Source organism: Heliconius melpomene, chromosome 11 (genome assembly GCF_056956725.1).
Source record: "Heliconius melpomene rosina isolate 202511_hmr_F chromosome 11, ASM5695672v1, whole genome shotgun sequence".
Classification (NCBI taxonomy): Eukaryota; Metazoa; Arthropoda; class Insecta; order Lepidoptera; family Nymphalidae; genus Heliconius; species Heliconius melpomene.
The window spans coordinates 10,166,695-10,173,561 of record NC_140399.1 but is presented as its reverse complement, the minus strand read 5'-3'; the positions used below and the strand labels follow the sequence as shown (position 1 = coordinate 10,173,561).

Genomic DNA, 6,867 nt, shown 5'->3' with positions numbered 1-6,867 from the left:
TTAAATCTTAATTGCTTAATTTATCATTAAAAAAAATTGAAACTATTACCTACACTACATTACTTTAGGTTCCAAATTAGACGTAAGTACCTAAGTAAAACAAAAAAAGTAGCTGGCAAAATTTTCTCTAATTTTTTTGTCGGTAGAGGCAACATTAAAAAATTACTTTATTGATGACGATAACTTCGATGATTTTACTAACAACTAACGATTAACTAAGATGATGATTAGTAAATGTAGTTACATGATACAAAAGTGGAATAAAGATATCAATTATATATATGTATTGTATATTATTATGCCTAACCTTTCTCTTTTTGGATTACCTTAGGATATCATCATCATCATTATCATCAAAAGCCATCTTTTGTCCACTGTTGAATATAGGCCTTCCTCAATTCTCGCCACCACACTCGATCCTCAGCTTTTCGGACCCATCCGCTTCCCGCCAACGTTTTTATGTCGTCGGCTCATCTAGCAGGGGGTCGTCCCTCCGGTCGTTTTGTACGGGGTCTCCACTCTAAGACACGTCTGCCCCAGCGTCCGTCGGCTCTACGACAGATATGCCCCGCCCATTGCCACTTCAGTTTACCAATAAACCTTAGGACCTTAGCTTACCTTAGGGTATATAAAAAAAAATTCTGCAATTTCAACGACATTGTCAAATTCTAACAATAACGTAATTATTGACAATTGCATTAAACAGTTTTCGGCTTCAAGATGTGTTCATTCGCCAACCCTGAAAACTATCAGCAAGAAAAAAGAAATAAAATAAGTTTCTGTGTGTTATTACATTGTATCTAATACACAATGTATAAAAGATATAAAAAGGCAATCAAAATAATAACAATAAAACGCTTTTGTATTAGAATTTTCTGTAACCACTTATTTTTCACTTACTTTAACAAAAACTGGTTTATGATTCTTTCCATGCATTACCGGTTGCGGACTTTAGTTCATAGATTAAATATACATTATATATGAAAAATTTAGACTGTAGTCCTATGAGAATCGATACACATATACATATTTAAACTTTATAAAGTTGAAAAAACATCCTATCGGTGGAATACAGCACAGAAACAAAACTTAATAAGTTTCGATTTGTCGTTCATTGCAATTAATTTATTGCCTGAGCTGGCATTTTAAAGTAAAACCTGTGTTATATTCAGCTTTTTTTCGAAAACATAACATAAGAAGTCGACTGAAATAATAAAATTATCCTCATAAAAATATAATAGATTAAATAAAATTAATAAACTAAATTTTACATAAAATATAAAAAATAATAATAAAACGAATAAGATCTCTTTTGTAGTGACTGTTTTTTTGAATAATAAATGTTTGTAATTTACAATAATATTTTAGGTTAATTTGTTATAAATTTAATAAATAACAACAAACTTTGATTTTGGTTACCTGTGAATCCACGCATGATCTTTGGCACGGCAGACGGCAAGTCAACCGGCGCCATATTCCCCAGTCCAGTTAGAATCAACTTGCGCGCTGAACGTGTTAAAATGGACGCTGCCGCCATTACGATCGAAAACAAAAATTAATAAGTGCTTACATATTATTGTTTTGTGTTTAACAAAGTTTTTTTAGTTGTAGAAAAATATAAATAAACTTGTTTAATTATTTAATCAAATAATAACTGTGAAAAGTTTGGATTTAATTAAAGTTGTAACAGTGTAGTGTTTTTGTGTTTCAAACTGGAGTCTGATTGGACATTTAGTTTGTAATGAAATAATAAACAGGTAACGTTATCTATTGAATACAAATTTAGTATTAGCTTATTATTTATCTATTTACATATTAAGTGTTTTTTTTTACTATCATAACAGTAATTAATTACACCTAAATGTTTAACAATAAACCTACTTTCGAAGAACGGTTTTTAGCAATAATTGTTTAGTTTGTATCTTGATATTTTTAGTCGTTTAAGAAGTTACAAAAGGACTGAAGCTGAACCAATTTTTAACAGTGTGACCGTCAGAGATGACAAAAAGTTAGCATCCGGTATGCAACAATGTGACAATACTATATCGTAATACAAGACATTAGGTACCTGTATAGAAATGTTGCAATTAATTTACTTTTTTTTTTGTAAAAAATATGTATTGTAAATGAAATGTTTAATCTTTTTATTTCCTCGCCCCTGAAACAAGGAAAAGCGCGGCGTTGAATTCCGCCCCTTAACAGGAAATGCCTAGAAAATTCGGAATTCGGACTGCGGAAAGTGGGGAACAGAGTGTACTACTAGCAACAGAATATTTTATTACACTAGCTAACCTCTGCCTACTCTGCTATATACCAGATACCGCGCAAAGCTATAATAAAGTTCATTTTATATACTGCAAGCAAAATTACATTATTTCATTAAAAAGTTAAGGAAATTTGTTAATACCCCGTAATCTGCTACGAAAGTACTTAAGTCACACGTGTTGTGTGAAACGTAAAGCCTGGGCCTCATCGATATGCAAAAGGCTTAAAGTAGTTAGCTACCTGTTGGTATTGTATGCCGGTGTAACTTAATTATGGGTATTATCTGTGTTCTTGGACGATGCTGAGGTAGTTTGTAGATTTGGAATAAACAATTTTAAATAATATGTTTTTGAAAGTATTATTTTACTTTCGGAAACACTAGAAAAATTATATTATTGGTAATAAAGTATGTTATGAAAGCCTTTCCGTTTTGCGACTTCGGAAGTGAAAAAATACAGTTATTTTTATGATTTTATGAAACGTAACATTTAAAGTAGTTTTAAGATAGTTCTTTTTACACTTTTCGCCGAATTCTCGACGCATTGCGTGTTGAATGGCAGACCTCAACACTACGTTTTGCCTCGTTACCAGAGCGAGGAAATGAAAATATCAAATTGTAGCAACCCACGCGCGACTTCGCCGGCTTCGAAAAAAAATACAAAATCTTTACATAAATTGTAACCTATGTGTTATTCTGATGTATAAGCTATTATGCTGTAAATGCTCTTGTTAATTCGTTCAGCAGTTTTTATGTGAAAGTGGAAAAAATATCGATCAAATTTTCACATTTATAATATTAGTAGGAATTTGAACCCACAACCTCGTTTACGGTGCTGGTGCCCCTGGTCCACGACGGTCTCATTTTATGTCATGTAAGATATTGCGCATATGAAGTGACATTGTGACTTCATATGTGCAAGATGTATTAAATTAACATAAAATTCGCGTAGTACAAGGAAAATTTACCAAAAATACAAAGAGGTCGTCTTCGTAGTTCAATATTTGTATTTAAGTATAATTTGATTATGTTTGCTAGTCAATAAAGTATTTATAATATTTTTTAATAGGTTTAATAAAATAAATAAATCAACTTCATTGTATCCCGCATACAGCATAGCAGGCAGGTACCTGGCGTTAAGACATTCCGTTTCCGTTTCCCATTTTTCGTCGAATTTTCCGATGCATTGCATATTGAGTGGCCGAACTCAATGCTGGGTTTGATACCAGAACGAAGAAATGAAAATATTAATAAATAATAATTTATTCCCTCGATTGGAGATCGAAGCCACAACCTTCACGTTACGATGAGATTAATTGTTAATAGGTTCTTGTCGTTTAATATCATAATATCTACTCGCCTTGTTATACTTGAAGTTTTATATTTTTCCTTGGGAATGTTACATAATATATGTATATCAAGATAATATATGGACCTAATATATGGTGTAAGTCCATTTTCTTTTATTTCGAGAAAATTAAAGGTTAGTATGTCGATGATTATGCAATTTCATTTACCGACTGATTTTAAGTTGTTCAAAACATGGGTTTTTTTTGAGAAATTAAACACGGACTAGTTATATAAGCATGAATTTCGTGATAGCTCATTTTTGGAAAAAATAGACTTACACCACTTTCAAAATAAACGGTCCATATGTGACCGAAATATCACATACCAACTATTAATTATTATTTTAAAAGAATATATAATAATAATTATAATATTTTGAATATACTTTTTATATTATCCGAGATCTGATTTTACAGGATAAGCAATGGGAAACTTGTAATAAGTCACTCCGTTTCCACTTTCGCGCTCGTTTAATTTTGCATAATTAATTTACTTAAGCGCTTGATGGTTTATTCAAGAGGCGGAAAGTATAATCCTGCTTAGCTGGATTTTTTTATTTTCACTGCGCTCAGAGACGTTACATGGTAGGTAGTAAAACTAAATCGTGTGGCTTATCTGTCCAAAGCAGGAAAATGCCTATTATAATTTTTATACATATAGTGAGCCGTTTGCGGCTTAGCCCGTTTGAACTTTACTTTTATTTACTATTTTGATTGGTTTTCGTATTCTAATAACACTATAATTTTAAATGTATATAATTTTGAAATATAAAATTTGAGTCAATTCCATTAAACAGTATTATTACAGCGATTGAATGAACAAATTAATTAATGGGGATCGCAGCGTCTTAACTCTATGTTCTCACTGCCTACCCTGCTATAATATGCAGGATACAGATTGAAACTGAAAGGAGAATTATATAACTTTTTTATTTATGATTGAAAGTCTTCTTGAATCTCTCTTGAGTCTGTTAGGAGCTCACCAAGCTCACCAAAACACAATAGTAAAAAAAGATTAACATTAAAAAATAGGTGTTTTGGGTTCAATCACATTGATAAATGACCCTAAAGAATACAATAGAAATAGTAGTATGTATATCGAAAATAATAAACAATATTATCTATACAGTTAGGAAATGCACACAAATAAGTGCATATATGTATATGCATATTTTACTTTATCAACTGCTTTAAAATCTAATATCCGTTAAAGATAATCCTACTTATAATAATTAAACCTGTTATTTGAAATGTAATTAATACAAATTTCGGATACGAAATTGTAATTTCCTTTGCACCATTCTAAATGAGTAAGGTACCGTTATTCTGAAATGTTGTTCGCTGTTAATCTTAACTTTTATAGATTATTTTATATATTCTTTTTGATTAAAAATTTAAATAACTAATAGACCACAGCGATAGCTTTTTTAATATTGTGAGACTTATGTATTGCAACATAATGCAGTTCAGGCTTTGAACCTGTATTACAAGTTCAGTAGACCATGAGAAAATTTTTGTCACTTGGACACATGGTATTCTATATACATATAACAGGCAGAGAAAACCTAGTGTTAAGACACTCCGTTCCCTTTAACTTAATGTATAATGTTATTATTTGATCTTAATGTTAATATTCTTATTCAAATTGGATTTGAAGCCACGACTACCGCGAATCACGCTCTATTAATACTTTTAGCTTAATATCGATTAAAAAAACGAGTCCACGACAACTCTTCATTAAAAACTCCGTTATATACTAAAAATCGCATGATGTATCAAATAGGCGCATTTTTCACGGTACAGATTTTAAAATTTTAAATGTAATATTATCACGAGACCGACCATTAGCGAGGACAATGGCAGTGCCTCCATTGTGCATAATATAGAACCGTCTCAGATTTTTCAATTATCATTTATTTAGATTAAAAACGAAATATTCCGGTTTTAATAATGAAATAGCTTTTGTGCGTGGCGTTTGTGGGTTTGATTTTTGTCGGAGTAATTAGTTGTGATTGTAACTCCAGAGTTGTCTTTCCTCAACTCTGAGGGTCTTGGAGGAAACCTATTGTCAACAGTGGACGTTGAAAGGCTGATATAATGATGATGATGAATACATATCTCTTTGGTTACTTATAATTACAAGTGCTCACTTGTTTACACATCCTTAGCTGAATGGTCCACAAGAATGCCGGAAAAATAATATTTCGTATAATTCCTGTAATTTTCAAAGTCAAAAGTCAAAGTCAAAGTCAAAATATCTTTATTCCATAAAAATGCTTAACATTCACTTGGACATGTCATAAAAGATAAAAAAAAAAATGGAAAACAAAATAACCAAAAAAATGTGCAATTTTGACTTGAAAAAAGCCCGTTCAAATGGTTGAGCTCATGAGAAGATACAGGCAAAGAAACTCATGGCCACTCTTTTTAAATGCCAACATTTGTTATAAATCACAATTAACAATTTTAACTTAGAAATAGAGCAACTCATTTCCAAACATCTTTATCGCGAACATAATCTTTAACAGAGTAATAAGCTTTTTGGCAGAGCCTGTGCTTTACCACTTTTTTAAATTTGTTCAGTGATAAATTAACCACGTCGTTTGGAAGTTTGTTATAAAAGTGTATACTTTGACCTACGAATGAGTGAGACACTTTATGGAGCCTAGAGAAGGGCACAGCAAGCTTATTTTTATTTCTTAAATTATATTGATGGAGGTCACTGTTTTTATTAAATTTATTAATATTCTTATGCACATATACTAAGTTGTCGTAAATATATTGGGAGTGTAGTGTGAGGATGTTAAAGTCTTTAAATTTATTCCTTAGTGACTCCCGTGGACCCATTTTATAGACTGCTCGGACAGCCCGTTTTTGGAGCACAAAAATGGTATCTATGTCAGCGGCACTACCCCAAAGTAATAGGCCGTAAGACATAATGCTATGAAAATAGCTGAAGTATACTAAACGCGCGGTGTCAACATCGGTCAGTTGACGAATCTTGCGGACAGCATACGCTGCCGAACTAAGTCAACCAGATAAAGTTTCTATATGCGGACCCCATTGTAACTTAGCATCTAATGTTATACCTAAGAAAACAGTTTCATTAACTACTTTAAGTTCCTTATTGTTCATCAAAACCCTGGTTTCTACTTGTTGAACATTCTTAGTAAAGAACCTGATACATTTAGTTTTACTACTATTTAAAAGCAAGTTATTGGCACTAAACCAGTGCAATATCCTAGAAAGAGCATT

The 6,867-nt window shown here is 31.7% G+C and overlaps 1 protein-coding gene across 1 annotated transcript in view; it reads left to right on the top strand.

The window, feature by feature from the left end:
* Nucleotides 1-1,480: 1,480 nt before the first annotated feature.
* LOC146534829 (uncharacterized) overlaps nucleotides 1,481-6,867 on the top strand; it is a 128,782-nt gene continuing 123,395 nt past the window's right edge. Inside the window, exon 1 of the mRNA XM_085192697.1 lies at nucleotides 1,481-1,757. The gene's annotated coding sequence lies outside the window, so the exon portion shown is untranslated. The remainder of the gene's footprint in view (nucleotides 1,758-6,867) is intronic.